Below are 15,127 nucleotides of genomic sequence, written 5' to 3' on the forward strand. Positions count from 1 at the left end.
GGTACTCTCTGTTTGTGAATTAAGATTTCCGGAGGATTTGACTTCCTCTAGTCAAAATTCCAACCAGCTTGAATCCCTGTTTTGCTTTTGATCTCCCTCATATGAACTGAGAATTCTTTCTCATATTCATCTCTCCTATTCATTCATAAACAACTTTCAGGAGAGAGGTTGAGCCTTGGCCACTTCACACGCCAAGAGCCACTGCAGTAAGAAGTGCTCAACAGCTAAACAGATAGGATGACTTGGCCAGCTGATGTTAACCTCCAGCCTTGGCTTCCCCAGTGTGTGAGCAATGGGCTCATGAACGCAGTAAGCAGGAAGGCAGAGAAGGAGGCTCTGCATGGGCCCCAAAGCATGGGCTTCCTCTCACCAAGGCCAATTTAGCAACTGTGCTGCTGGAAGTCAGATCTCTTAGCTAAGCAAAGCCGAGCCCCTTGAGCAGACCAGAATGGCGCTTGTGGTAAGTCTGTCACAAAGGTTCCCTCCCATTCTGGACGGAGCCGTGATTCACACTCACTGGGATTGATGCACATTCTGGACATGGGTTGGTCTTTTCTGCCCACAGGACCTTGGTCATTAGACTATGCAAGGGCTTACCGAGAGTCCATGACCCAGGATCACACACAACATCTCCTTAGACCAAAGGCTCGCTCTGTGGCAAAGGAGGTGTGGCAGTGGGTGCATGGCCATGAGATCATTCATTCGACCCTCTACCCCACCATTCAGAAGTTGCTAACATGACACAATAGTGGGAGAGCCTTTTAACAGAGCATCTGGGTCACACCTAGAGTGTGACCGCATGAAGGTCACACTCCGTGTGGATGAGGCACTGTTTCAGGATGCAGTCGATTTCTTAGGATGAGAGATCAAAACCTGGCTCCGGGAAGCAGTTGTGGCTTTCTTCACCATCATTTCCAACATCATGACTGACTGGGTAATTTGTGTTTTCCGTCCACACAGTTGTAGATATCTTGGTTCCCAGAGGTGGATGCTTCTCCAAATCATTTCCCTCCGCTGACGGGAACAGCCTTGTCAAGAAAACTTTCACTGCCCTCCAGGTTGGGGGGCCCGTAGGCAATGACTGACTGATAAAAGGGTACACAAGGCATCACGGTGGGGGGAGTAACTCTGCAGTTCTGTCCCTGCCCTGGGGCTCCTTCCACCCCCCACCATGGGTCGGGCAGAGCTGGACTTCCTCCAAGACAACAGCCTTACTCAGCTCTTCTCTCTCCCTGCCGTGCTTGACTCCCTCCCTCCCCTCACCAGTTTTTCCCATAAGGCGCTCCCTCAACGAACCCTGAACACCTGGATCTCTGACCAAGGCTCTGATATTCTCCCTCCTTGGGTCCTTGGGCCTAGGGAGAAGGCATTCTGTTCATTATCCCATGAACAAAAATAAGAACCCTGGTGAGTGGAGCTGCTAATGGCAGAATTTTTAGAACTGAAGGGCAAAATTTATTCAAGACCACCTCTTATTTTTACTTTAAAAAATTTTTAAATTTTAAATTGAAGTATTCAGTATAATTAATTTACAGTGTTGTGTTAATTTCAAGTATACAGTGAAGTGATTCAGTGATATATATATATATATATATATATATATATATATATATATACATACTTTTTCAGATTCTATTCCATTATAGGTTATTACAAGATATTGAGTATAGTTCTCTATGCTACACAGTAGGTCCCTGATGTTTACCTGTTTTATATAGAGTAGTGGGTATATTTTAATCCCAAACTCCTAATTTATCTATCCTCCCCCCCGACCCCAGCTATCCCCTTTGGTAACCATAAGTTTGTTTCCTATGTCTGTGAGTCTCTCTCTGTTTTATAAATAAGTTCATCTGTATCATTGCTTTAGATTCCACAGATAAGTGATATCATATGGTATTTGTCTTTGTCTGACTTACTTCACTTAATATGATAATCTCTAGGTCCATCCATGTTGCTGCAAATGGCATTATTTGATTCTTTTTAATGGCTGAATAATATTCCATTGTATGTATATTTTATATATATATATATATACATATATATATATATATATTTTTTTTTTTTTTGCGGTATGCAGGCCCCTCACTGTTGTGGCCTCTCCCGTTGCGGAGCACAGGCTCCGGACGCACAGGCTCAGTGGCCATGGCTCATGGGCCCAGCCGCTCCGTGGCCTGTGGGATCCTCCCGGATCGGGGCATGAACCCGCGTCCCCTGCATCAGCAGGCGGACTCTCAACCACTGCGCCACCAGGGAAGCCCTATTTTTATGTTTTTTAATGGAAGGATAAAAGCACATTGAAATATACAGCTTGCTGAATTTTCACAAGAACATTGCAGAAAGGGAAGAGAAAGGGTACAAGGTATCACAGACTCTTCTATAACTCAGCCCAGAAATAACCATCATACTTCCATTGTCATGTATAGGCTAGAACTTGGGACATGGCCCACCTATAAGTGGAGGGGAGAACTGGATGTGGGTAAGATTATGAATTTCTACAGCAACGAACACGCATCTGGCAAAGTCATCTTTTTTTCCCACTGAGTTTTCTTGGGTATATCAATTTCTCTCTTTTCCTCCAGTTTTGGTGGCTAGCTCAAACCATCCTGACCCAATATAGAGAAGAGGAGAGATGGTGCCTTCACTACGTTCGTTCCAATTATAAATTCTGAAGCACTTGATTGATTTGATTTTGGCTAAATATCGCTAAATGATAGCAAAATCACCTGGACTACAATTTGAGGTTCAATTTGAAACAAAATGGTAGCTAACCAACATTCTACTAGGCAACTCTTCTGCAACAGCCTGCAATAAATTTTGCATATGGTCAGAGGCTCTAAGGGCCCATGATTACACCAAAAGAGGTGCACCATTTAGAGAATCACTGATGGCACCAGGAAAAATGTAAAAATAATTACAGATCCTTTGATATTAATGCACATGGTCATAATGACTGCCATGACTGGCTCTGGGGCCACTTTCCATAATGAGCCTTTTTGGGGACTGAGTATTGCATAGAGGTGCTAGAGATGCCGTTTCTGTTAATGAATGTGTCGTTCTAAGCTGTGACAATGGCAATACTGTATTCTTCTGTGAGCAAATTCTGCTGAACTCACAGACAGGTGACACTGTGTGGGCACTAATGTATGTGGAGCTCTCTGTTGTAAGAAGTCTGCTCTTATCTTTAACACAGTAACACTGAACGAGCCCTGGACTTACCAGTGGGTGCTGTTAGCTAAGACCGGACTTAACTCTTTTTTTTTTTTGCGGGCCTCTCACTGTTGTGGCCTCTCCCGTTGCGGAGCGCAGGCTCCGGACGCGCAGGCTCAGCGGCCATGGCTCACGGGCCTAGCTGCTCCGCGGCATGTGGGATCTTCCTGGACTGGGGCACGAACCCATGTCCCCTGCATCGGCAGGCGGACTCTCAACCACTGCGCCACCAGGGAAGCCCCAGACTTAACTCTTTGCCGTCTGCTTTCGGCTGTTCCTTACAGCGCTGTGGGTGATTTCCAACCTTAGAAACTCCCATTCTTGTTTTTGATTCTATTTTATTTTTTACTGTGTTCACGCTCTCCTCCTTTCCTTGTGTGTTTCTATAACGACCCCCTTTTGCATCCAAATTCTTCTTTATTTGAAAATGCATATTTTGCCCATTGGAGGAAATTGCTGACTTCGTCTACATCCATGGAGTCTGAGGGAGATGCATTCTTGTGCTTTGCCTGCATCTCCCATCCCATCCCCCAGCCTCCAAGGGCTCCATGTGGCAGGATCATTTCTCCCAACATAATGCATTCTCTAAGGCGCGGTGACTGCTCTGGGCAGAAAAGGGACATTAAACATCACCACTGATTGGACTTGGACACAGTTTGCTGGTCCCACAGAGGGGCCTGGGAGGCAGGAGAAACGCCCTGGTTCTCAGTGGCCTGATCACATGTGGCACACAGATGAGACACTTTCCGTGCACAGAGGGGAGAAGGCAGGTGCAAAGGCCCTGAGGCACAGTTGTGCTCAGTGAGCCAGAAGACTGGTAAGGGAGCTGGTGTGAGTGAGGGACAAGGTAGGGCGGCAGAGCATATCAGAAAGGAGATGGGGAGGGTGGGGTGAGGGGCTCTGCAGACAGCTGTACGAGTTTTACTCTGAGTGAGTTGAGTGCCGCTTCGGGTGCTGACCCGAGGAAGTCATCATCTGACTACCTTCACGGGTTCATTCTGATGGCTGAGATGAGAGGATGCCAAAGAGGACCAAGGGGGAGACGGCGCCCAGGTGAGGGGCTGTGACCATACTGGTGAGACGTGACATGACTCGGCCCAGACTGGCCAAGGCAGACGAGGTGAGAAATGGAGCTCAGACAGCGGTCGAACAGCCCGCACGTGGTGTGGGACCGAAAGAGTGGAGACAAAGACTGGCCTGAAGGACAGTGAGAATGGGGGGCAAGGAGAGGGCTGGAGGGCTGGAGTGGGCAATGGGCTGGGTGTTCTCCAGATGCCTGTCGGTCACCGCAGTGGAAGAGTGAAGTCTGGAGCCCACGAGAGGACAGCTCTCCAGAGAGAAACTTGGTGCCCGTGGCACAGAGATGGCTTTCGAGTTCACAGGCAGAACAAGGTTACCATTGGGGGTGGGGGAGGTGCGGACGAGACAGGAGAGAGGTCAAGGCCTAAGCTTGGGGGCCTCCAGCATGAGGAGGCCAGGGCGCTGAGAAAGGCCCGTTAAGGGGGAGACTGGGACCATGGGGTGAGCAGGCCGGTGTTTTGGGTGGTCCGTGACAATGAAGATAAGGCCTACAGATGACGGCTGCTGCCAGCAAAGGGGAGGCCACTGTTGAGCCCGATTCTGTGTAAAGAAAACCTGTCAATACACTTCAGCTGTGGCTCTGGCCCCTACCTTAACCTCAGGGGGGCTTGTGGACCCAGGTCTGGCCGACCACGGGGATCCCTTCCTCTGGCCTCGGTGACCAGTGCAGAGTGGAGCACACGGCCCAGGCTGGCCGGTTGGACCGCTCTCTGGCCATTTCCTCCTGGAGCTGTCAGGACAGACGGTCCCTTCCCCTGGGGTTGCTAAGCATTGCGGTGCAAGTCCCGGCCTCTAGCAGACGTCCTGCCTGTCGGGTGGACTCCCTGCTTCTGAGATGGAGAGAGACAGGTCCTGACAAGAGCATCTGGACCAGCTCTGGATGCAGCTCTGCCTGAAGCCCGCTGCATCCTTGGACTCAGTGTCACTTCCCAGCCAGTAGCCTCTGTTTTAAGCTCGCTGGAATCGGCCTCTGTCCCTTGCATCCAAGGGGATTTCTCTGATGTCCACTCCTTGGTGGTGGGAGACAGTGTGAGGGAGGGTGTGCTGCAGAGCCCCTGGCCAGGCAGAGGCCGACCAGACGGGTCTCTGAGCCCCTGGGCAAAGACACAGACAGTCCTCGCGGGGCAGGCCTCTGAATGAAGCCTTCCTGGGCAACCCCTGGATTCAGGACTCTCAGCTGCCTGGAATTGCATGGTGGAGGCTGGGCTGGGCAGGACCAGACAAGGTCACCTCCCCCCTCTTCGTGTGGCAGCCTCTGACGCAGGTCTGAAATCTGGGGCAGGTAGGGTTGCAACCGGAGAAGCTGGGTGAGGGCATCGGGTTCCACCTGTGACCCAGGAGGTGGCGTCCTGCGGGGCACAGGGCTCCTACTGGTACTGGGAGTTCCCTGGGAGATTACGAAAGCCACGAGGGGAACTGCCACCGGCCTGGGGGCGGACAGGGCCAGCATCTGGGGAATGCAGATGAAGTAATGGGAGACCAGGGCACGGGAAGCAGTTGCTAAAACAAACTAGTTCTGCTGGCTGAGGTTTCTCTGGCTTGGAACTGTTTTTAAAGGGCCAGCCGCACACACATTGTAGCGTCTTAAGGACACTGGGAGCAGAGTGTAATCCATGGGTGCTGGCTTTCAGCTCTGAAGATCCAGTGCCTCTTCTCCATGTTTTTACCCTTCTTCCAGGTCTTGGTGCAGATGGGTTGTTCAGTCCGTCTCATTGCTCTTCCCTGCAAGGGCAGATGCATGAGTCAGCCCTGGGAGAGCCCTGATCTTTTCCTCTGCACCCTGACCAGGTAAACGATGCTCCAGTGGTAATCCCTGGTTACCTAGGCTGAAGGCAGGACTTCGGAGAGCCCTGCGATATCTGTGCACCAGGGTCTTGGTCTAAGTCCTGCGCATCTAAACTCACTGCCTCCTTGCTTGCTCCTGTTTCAGGATTTCTTATGTCCTTGGAGGAGACTTATCTTTCGCACCAACCCTTTCGTCATCTAACGATGTTGAGCCTTCCTTCCAATAGTATACTTTACTCCCATCGTGCAGTATGAAGGAGACCGACTCAACAAACCTCATTAAACGTAGTGCCACCCATTTGGAAGCTGTAGCATTTGACAGATGCTGAAATGAAATCTACTTGTTGCTCAGATAGTGCACGTTACCAGACTAAACACATTTGCAGGAAGGGTGAATTTAAAGTGTTTAAGAGAAAAACTGTCTCAAACAACCTCAAGCACTTTAAGCCATCGTATTGCGCTCAAACAGTGGTTGCCAGGTCCACGTAAATCGTCTGGCTTCACACAAGCAGGTTTTTGAGGATTTCTGGAGGCTGCGGGCTTTCAGCCTACTGTTTATTTTCTGCAATAAAACTACCTAAATACCCTGTCATTCACCCTGATCGCTAATTTCCTTTGACCTTCTCCCACAATTGGTCTGAAAAAGAATGTTTTACTTTAAGACTTTACCCTCCAATAAGGTATATATATTGTTGGTGCTGTAATTGGATGCTGCTTTTCTAAACCAGATAAAGACAAGGTTTTCCAGAAAGTCTTTCCCCACTTCCTGTAGTTGGGACATGAAGTGCAGGAGAGGAAAGTCCTGAGGTTCGGAAGTCCATAGGTCTTTTTTTTTTTTTCCTGGAAAAGTGGTTTTCATTCTCCCAGGTCTGGCTTTTAGGTTCCCATCTTGATCCTGGGAAGGTGAGCAGACCCGGCCTTCGGAAGTGCGAGCTGCTGTAACAGAAAATTCCCCGCACGGTAGCTGCCTTACGTGCCGCAAGTCTGTGTCCTGATCTCAGGACGGTCCGAGGCTGACACTTCCGGTCGGGCAGCTCTCCTCCACGATGTGACTGGAGGAAGCAGCTCCTCTCCTCTGTGACTCCACCAGGTTCAGTGTGTGGCTCTCAAGACAGTTCCCAGAGTCCGACCATTCCAGTGGCTGGAAGAGAAAAGCCCATGGAGGGTCACAGGTGATTTGTGATCCAGACCCGGGATTGGGGTGGATCAATTCTGCTCATTTTCAACTGACCAGATCAGGACAGATGCTGGACCATGGCCACATCACCCTGCGAAGAGGCTGGGGGGTGCAGTTTAGCTGTGTGCCAGCCTGAACATGTAATGACGGTGTGGGCCTTCTGTGGCCACAGTCAAGAGGTTTTTGACCCTGGCAGTGGTCAGACCGTCCCTCCAAAGGATGTGGGATACTTGCTAGGGCCTCAAGAGAGGGCCTTGTGGGCCCTCAAGAGAGGGCAGTAAATTACTTGTGGGCCTCAAGAGAGGGCAGTAAATTAATTGCCTTGGTTTGCTACTGAGTTTCGCTTATCTCATAGCCTTCTAGATTGGAATATAACATCTTAAAATCTCGGTCTGTAATAACAGAGGGGAAAAAAAAACCAGCCAAAAAGGAGAGGGTCTATAGCAAAAGAAGTCTGCCTGACCTTGTTCTTTTTAGAAATCGTCTGAAAATTAGAGGCTCCGCGTCAACACGGTTTGAGGCAAACAGGATGGAGATCTCTCTCTCACTCTCTCTGTCTCTACCTCTGTCTGTGAGATCTGGGTATCATTTAGCACTGAGTACCTGTTTCAGGACGTCAAGCCTTGCCCAGACCCCCAGCTTCTGACCCCCGCAAGTGAGTCAACTCCCACCTTCGGGCAGGTGTGCGAAAAGTTCTCCAGCCCATCACGTAGTAGCTGTGAAGTTTGGGCAACTTATTTAACCTCTTAGGTTAAATTATTCTGTAAATTATTTTCCTCGGTCCCTTATTCTGTGAAGATGGGGTTAATAGTTCCCATCTCATGGGACGCTGTAAGGGTTATGGCATATATTGAAGGAGAAATCACCTACCGCAGTGCCTGCCGTCCTGGACAGCCCATCACCACCAGCTTCCTTCCTGCCTGTCTCACGTGGGGAGAGGTAAACCACCAGGGCCTTTGTCAGGACGGTGGAGCGCCTCTCCTTCCCCGCCCTCCACGCCTCCCCAAGACCTAATCGCAGCAAGAGTTCTTTCCATTCAGGCAGAAATCAGAGGGTCTGAGGGCGAGGAGGGAGTAGGAGCCAGACAAAGGCGCAATTACCCCCACATGACTGCCTATCAAGAATTCTGGCTGGAGAAAGGCTCTCCTGCAGTTTGTTTTGGATAATTCTGCTCCAAGAACCCAAGAGGGAAGGCCTTCGGTCAACAGGACCGCCGCGATCTCATTGTCCCAGTGAAATTCAACTTAGTCAACCTCTGGCATTTTCTATGCTCCGTCTCTTCTCTCACGTATCTCCTTGATTCATCAGCAGCTATTTACTCCAGCTCGCACCATTTCCGTTGATCTAGCCCTGCTCATGCTAGCATCCTTCACACGCACGCACACACACACACACACACCCCTCCAAGAAAAATCTCACCTCTAAAGGGAGGGTGGGTGGTACGCTGTGTTTCTCATGTAAGGCCTCAGTACATGATGAAGGAAGATGGAAATCACTCCCCCTGCAACCCTGCTCCTCCCCAACTAAGTTTATGAGAATCAATTATAATCCTTAAATCTTCTCATTCTTACATAGGCTTATTTCTTACTTAGCTCTGGTATCCCACTTTGAGCCAGTCAGAGGAAAAAAACCCTTTGCCTCCGTGATACCTCCCCACTATGCTCCCACAAGGATGGTATTCTGGGATAAATCAGCAAAAGCCTTGGCTGTTTCCATAGTAATCCTAAAGATCAACAGAAGAAATTGCTTGAAGTGGATGGATAAAATTCTTAGAATAATCCTGCCCAAGCCCTCTAGAATTCTTTTATGATGGCTTTATATATCTCAGCCTTCCACCTGGGACGATTCCAAAGTGTTACCAAAACGAATGTGCTGTGCAGTTGGGAAGGAGCATGGTGGCTGCAAAAGGGGTTAGACTTGAAGACATCTTTTGGAAGAGCATTGAGAGAAAAAGTCCCATTGATGCTAACTGGAATTCTGGGGAAAGGTTTTAGGTGAGCTTCAATGGGGTGTAGATACAGTCACTTTTCTCACTCTGTTGAAAGTGTCAGGGGAAGAAAAATCACCCCATTGGCCAGGTCAGCATCCACCTGGCTAGAACTTTGTCCAGTGGGCTGAACTGGAGTGGGGCCTGGGGCCAGCAGGTTACAGTGAAAGGTGTGGTCTGGCAGGCAGGCTGAGGCTGGGGTGCAAAGTCTCTGGCAGTTGGCACTGTGGACTGGTAGTGGGTGGGAGAGTTTCATGGAATTGTGCAGGATGGGATGTGTTCACTGCAGAAAATCAAGACCAGAGAAGGAAGCTTGGTCGATGCTTGAGAAGCGCGTGAGCTCGAGGCAGGGACAAGAGCTGTAGATAAATCTCCTGAGTCTTATTTGCCAACAGAAATCTTCCTCCCATAGTCTCCCTTCTTGTGGTCCAGAATATCCCAGAACTTGACAGTAACGTGACAAAAAGAAACTAGATGTGGAGGATACTTCCGATTGACCACCAAGTTCTGTTCTCCTCATTATCCATTAAAAAAGGCACATACTTTTAAAATTGAGGTAGAATTAACATACATTAAACTGCAAATCCTAAAAGTGTACAAGTCACTAATTTTGGCATATGTCTACAGCCATGAAAACATCACCACAATCAAGACAGAGAATATACCTATGACTCCAAAAAGTTTCCTTGTATCCCTTTGCAATTCCCCCATCTCTGTCCCTCTCTGCCTTATCCCCTTTTCCCCAGGTAACCGCTAATCTGCTTTTTGTTACAATATATTAATTTGCATTTTCTAGAATTTTATATACATGGAATCATATAGTATACACTCTTTTTAGTCTGCCTTCTTTCACTCAGTGAAATTATTTTGAGGTTCCTCCACGCTGCTTGTGTATTTCAAGAGTTCATTCATTTTTATTGGTAAGCAGTATTTCATCAGACAGGTATTATACAATTTGTTTATTCACTCAACTTTCGCTGGACATTTGGTTGTTTCCAGGTTTGGGATATTACAAATAAGGCTGCAGTGAATATTCATGTGTGAGTCTGTGTATGGACATATGCTTTCTTTTTTGTTGGCTAAATATCTAGTGATAGAAAGGATGGGTCATACAGTAGGTATACATCTAACTTTCTAAGAAAATGACAAACTGTTTTCACTTGCTTGTACCATTTTAGAGTCATATACTAGCAATGTATGAGAGTTCTAGTTCCTCCATATCTTCACTGATAATCGATAACATCTATTTTTGCAATTTTAGGTATTCTAACAGATGTGTTGTGGTATCTTGCATGTCCCTAATGACTAATGATGTTGAGCATGTTTTCATGTGCTTATTTGCCATCTGTCCATATTCTTTAGTGTCTTTTCAAATATTTTGTTCACTGTCTTTGAGTTGTTGGTTTTCTAATTATTGTGTTGAGACTCTATATATTCATGATGCAAGACGTAACTTGTCTTTAATCCTCTTTAACAACGGATGTGCATGCATTCTGCAGCCTCTCTTGTGGCTGGGTATGGCCACGTGACTGAGTTGCTACTTGTGGAATGTGAGTAGAAGTGACGTGTGCTACTTCTGGGTTCAGTCCTTAAAATAATGTGTGTGCTTCTCTGGACTCTTTTTTATGATCAGCTTTGATCACGCTGGTGAGAACAGTGCCCTGGGGATCAGAATGACCTGGTGCAGCAGGATCACTCACCTTTGCACTGTTGCATGGTGGAGAAATGAACTTCTTTTTTTTTTAATTTTTATTTATTTAGTTTTGGCTGCATTGGGTCTTCGTTGCTGTGCACAGGCTTTCTCTAGTTGCGGTGAGCTGGGGCTACGCTTCGTTGCGGTATGCAGGCTTCTCATTGTGGTGGCTTCTCTTGCTGCAGAGCACGGGCTCTAGGTACGCGGGCTCAGTAGTTGTGGCGCACGGGCTTCTCATTGTGGTGGCTTCTCTTGTTGCAGAGCACAGGCTCCAGGCACCCGGGCTTCAGTAGTTGTGGCACGTGGGTTCAGAAGTTGTGACTCGTGGGCTCTAGAGCGCAGGCTCCGTAGTTGTGGCGCACGGGCTTAGCTGCTCCGCGGCATGTGGGATCTTCCCAGACCAGGGATCAAACCCATGTCCCCTGCATTGACAGGTGGATTCTTAAGCACTGCACCACCAGGGAAGTCCCGAGAAATGAACTTCTATCTGCTTTTAAAAAATATTTATTTATTTATTTTAAAAAAACTCTATTTTAAAATTTTGGTTACAGTTTCATTTTTGTTTCCTTAACAAGTCTACTGTTTAATCTCTCAGGATTAAAAAACAATTATTAATCTTCTAAAGAACTGAACAACAAAGGAATGTCAAGGGGAAGGGCACAACTGCCCCATTCTCTGGGGGTATAGTAGCTACTCCAGTTTAACACCTAGCTTCAAAACAAAATGAATTTTTACATTTTCTAAATGAAATAATGTCCAACCACCATCTTCGTCTGAGCTTATTATAACTTTCGAACACAAAGCTTCATTTTAAGCTTGGTAAAAAACTTTTAACAGGAATGATGGCTGACCTTAGTATGTAGTGTGTATCTTACAGGAAATGTTTTTTAACAGTCACAACACAGTAATAATGCCATTAACGAAGTCCTCAATTTAGAATCTGGAACATTCTTCCATCAAGGGGGGGAGGGGGAAATTCAGTCCAATGACTGAATTTCTTGAGACTTCTGTCTCAAGATCTTCCCCTCTTGTTTGCTCCACTTGTATTCTCTTTTCAGTAACTGGATTAATGCTTTGAGCCCCAAATGCGCTATATTTTTTATTACTGTAGATTACATGTTGTTTGCTGCTCAGTTTCCATTTGTTCCGCTTGCCTGCATTTTCTATCTGCTGTTTCTTTCTCATGTTGGCCTTTCAGCATATTCCTTCTATGTGCAGTCTGAAAGTTTCTTCCACCTTTTCTCTTCTTTTCACCTTCTTGATCATCCCCTTTCTCTTCAGAATCAGAGGTTGATGTAAGCCCTGTTTTAGCTAAATTTTTCCTTTTTTTTTTTTTTTTTTTGGCTGTACGCGGGCTTCTCACTGCTGTGGCCTCTCCCACCGCAGAGCACAGGCTCCGGACGCGCAGGCTCAGCGGCCATGGCTCACAGGCCCAGCCGCTCCGCGGCAGGTGGGATCTTCCCGGACCGGGGCACAAACCCGTGTCCCCTGCATCGGCAGGTGGACTCTCAACCACTGCGCCACCAGGGAAGCCCAATTTTTCCTTTTTTTTTTTTTTTTTTTCCAATTTTTCCTTTTTGATTCAACTTCTTTTCCCCCCTTTTTTTAATCTGGCTCTTTTCTTGGTTATCTTCTTCCTTCTGGCCCTCCTCATCCTTTTTAAGCTGCTTTTTAGGTTGTTTTTCCTCTTGCCCCTTTTTCTTACTTTTGTCTTCTTCAGGTACCGTCACTCTCCGAAGGACAGGGCTGTTTTACCATTTTGGGTCTGCCTCTTGGTTTTGGAATCTTGACTTCTGTAGCGGCAGGTCATCCTCTTTCAGGACTCACTTTTAGATTAACAGATGCTGTTGCTGTAGTCACTACGCCTGCCTCCTCGGTTTCTACTTGTTTTTCTTCCTTTCTCTTTCTCCCTCTTCTGGCAGCTTTTGGAGTGGTTATGTCAACTGCTTTAGTCACATCCTCGTTGCTGGCTTTTTCTTCATGCAGTATCTTCCTTTGAAACGCTAGTTTCTTTTTCTTCAACTTCAACATCAGATGACGCATTTGATTGTTTAGTTGATGCCTGTTGACTTGAAAATTTCACTTTCGGATTGTTATCTATCTCCCTAAACCTTCATTAAAGCCTTTTCGTTTATTTGGTTTGCCGTACTTTTCCTTATTTTCTGAGTAAGGAAATATGTCCTTTGGGCCTAAAAGAGCAGTCTCATGAGTTCCAAAAAAGAAAATGGGGAGTTTGTTTGTGGGTGGTTTTGCAGCTCCATCGGGAACTTCATCTACCTGCCGGGGCCGTGGGCGCTGGGGCTGCGGTGGCGGGCCAGCCGCCTCTGCCCACGTCCACGCAAGCCACCTGTGCCACCAGCTGCTGCAGCGGCGTCTCAACGGCTCCGAATAGCAACCACCGCCGACACTGCCGCCGCCGTCACTGCGCCGCTCCCTGTCTGCTTTTAAACCACTGGAATTTGGGGTTTCTTTATTAGCCCTTAGCAGCTTAGCTCTTACCCTAACTAATACACCAAGAGAGTCTCCCTTCCTTCCTTCCTTCCCCCCTCCCTCCCTCCCTTCCTTCCTTCCATCCTTCCTAGCTTCTTGGAGCACATTCCAACAGAAGTTTAGGTTGGCTGGTCTGAGAATGAATTCATTTTCTTAGATAAGAGAATAAAAATTTCTTGAGCAGCCCGTAAGGTGCCGTGCTATGTATCTGGCCTAAAAAGAGGAATAAAACCCAATTCTTATACTTGGGAATACTTGAGAAACTGATGGTCCAATGAAAGTCTTTTGACTTGGTTTTGTCTCTAGCCAGTCTGGAATTATAGAGCTGTTCAGCGGTTTAGGGACAAGATTTTGCTGAGCTTCGAAGAAGCCAGAAAAATGCAGAAATTTGGTGGCAAATTGGTGTTTTTCTCTTGATATTCTGCAGAAAATCACAGTAAGAAGAAACTGAACTTTGCCCCCTCTGCCTGACAAATGAGAAGAAGGTATTCCTGTCTCAGTACCTGCAGCCCTGTATTTGATCCAAGTCTCCCCAGAGTAACTGAAATCGTGTTGTTGCCATTTATTTGGGTTCTTGCGATGGGCCATACACTCTTGATGTAATTCAACCACTTACTTCTCTCAAGAACGTAACTGATGTTTACAGATGAGGAAATACATTCAGAGAGGATAACTAACTTCTCTGTCACCATGGAGACAGTGGGGGATGGAGGCAAGTTTGAAACCCGTCCTGGTACCCAGAAGCCAGAGCCCCTCCTGAAAGCTCTGTTGCCTTCCATGGGAGCAGCTTTGCACTTAGATTGTTCAGAGTCCTGCTTCGGGCTTTTGTTTTTCACGGGAGAAATAACCTCACAGACTCTGGGTCTGCTCCCGCTGCCTCCTCGGCCCCAGGCTGGAGACGAGCCTCTATTACTCAGAAGAACTTATGAAACTCTGTAGTTCTTTACATTCAAGCATCAGCACGTCTGACTTTTGTTTTCAATCCAGAACCTGCCCTGTTTTCACAGAACAAAAATCCAGATTCATTCTGAAAATGAAATGACGGTTGGTCCTTGGAAAACAACCCAGATCCCAGGTCCCCACTTTAGCCCAATCCCGTCAAGGTTTTCTGGTTGGGTGATTCCAAGCCCTATCACGCTGATAAGGGCTTTCAGACATACCAAAGCAGGGGAAAATGAAAGAGACCCTTTCTTTTTCTTGTTGTTCCAGATCAGATAACACTGCCTGATTAGTTCCTCCACCGTGAATTCACACCGCATGTACCCACACGCCAGCCCTCTGCGACAAGGCCATCTGCTATATTGCTTCCTGCACAATAATTCGCATTTTGCCTCATGCTTTCCCTTCTCCACCTCTGTTTCCGGCTCCTCCCCCTGAAGTAGCAAAGTGCCCGCAAAGAAAATGTGTCAGCAGGTGAAATTTATAGGAGTTTCTTGGCCCACACAGAAATGTGAACCACAGGTATCCCCAAAGGAGAGATTTTCTTACCCAGACACTTACCCTCTTGAATATGCCCTGATTCTATTCACATGTGGGTTCTCTAGAGACACCAGTTATCTCTTGGATGGAATCAGAGTGTGGAGCTCCCGTTTGGGAAGAGTGGCTTTGATGAAGGCCAGTTGGGATTATTTAGTTGCGGTTACAGAAAAGCCCAACCCAAACTGGCTTAGTCCAAAAGGGAATTTATTGACTCAAAAGCTGAAAGGGG

At 47.3% G+C, this 15,127-nt stretch overlaps 1 pseudogene across 1 annotated transcript in view; it reads right to left on the bottom strand.

Annotated features, from left to right (window-relative positions):
- Positions 1-12,031: 12,031 nt before the first annotated feature.
- LOC309974356 (PC4 and SFRS1-interacting protein-like) overlaps positions 12,032-15,127 on the bottom strand; it is a 29,184-nt pseudogene continuing 26,088 nt past the window's right edge. The window contains exons 2-3 of the transcript in view: positions 12,524-13,206; positions 12,032-12,273 (exon numbers count right to left, since the gene is read on the bottom strand). The product of the transcript in view is annotated as a PC4 and SFRS1-interacting protein-like (transcript). The remainder of the gene's footprint in view (positions 12,274-12,523; positions 13,207-15,127) is intronic.

Source organism: Leucopleurus acutus, assembly GCF_964270905.1.
Source record: "Leucopleurus acutus genome assembly, chromosome: 17".
NCBI lineage: Eukaryota > Metazoa > Chordata > Mammalia > Artiodactyla > Delphinidae > Leucopleurus > Leucopleurus acutus.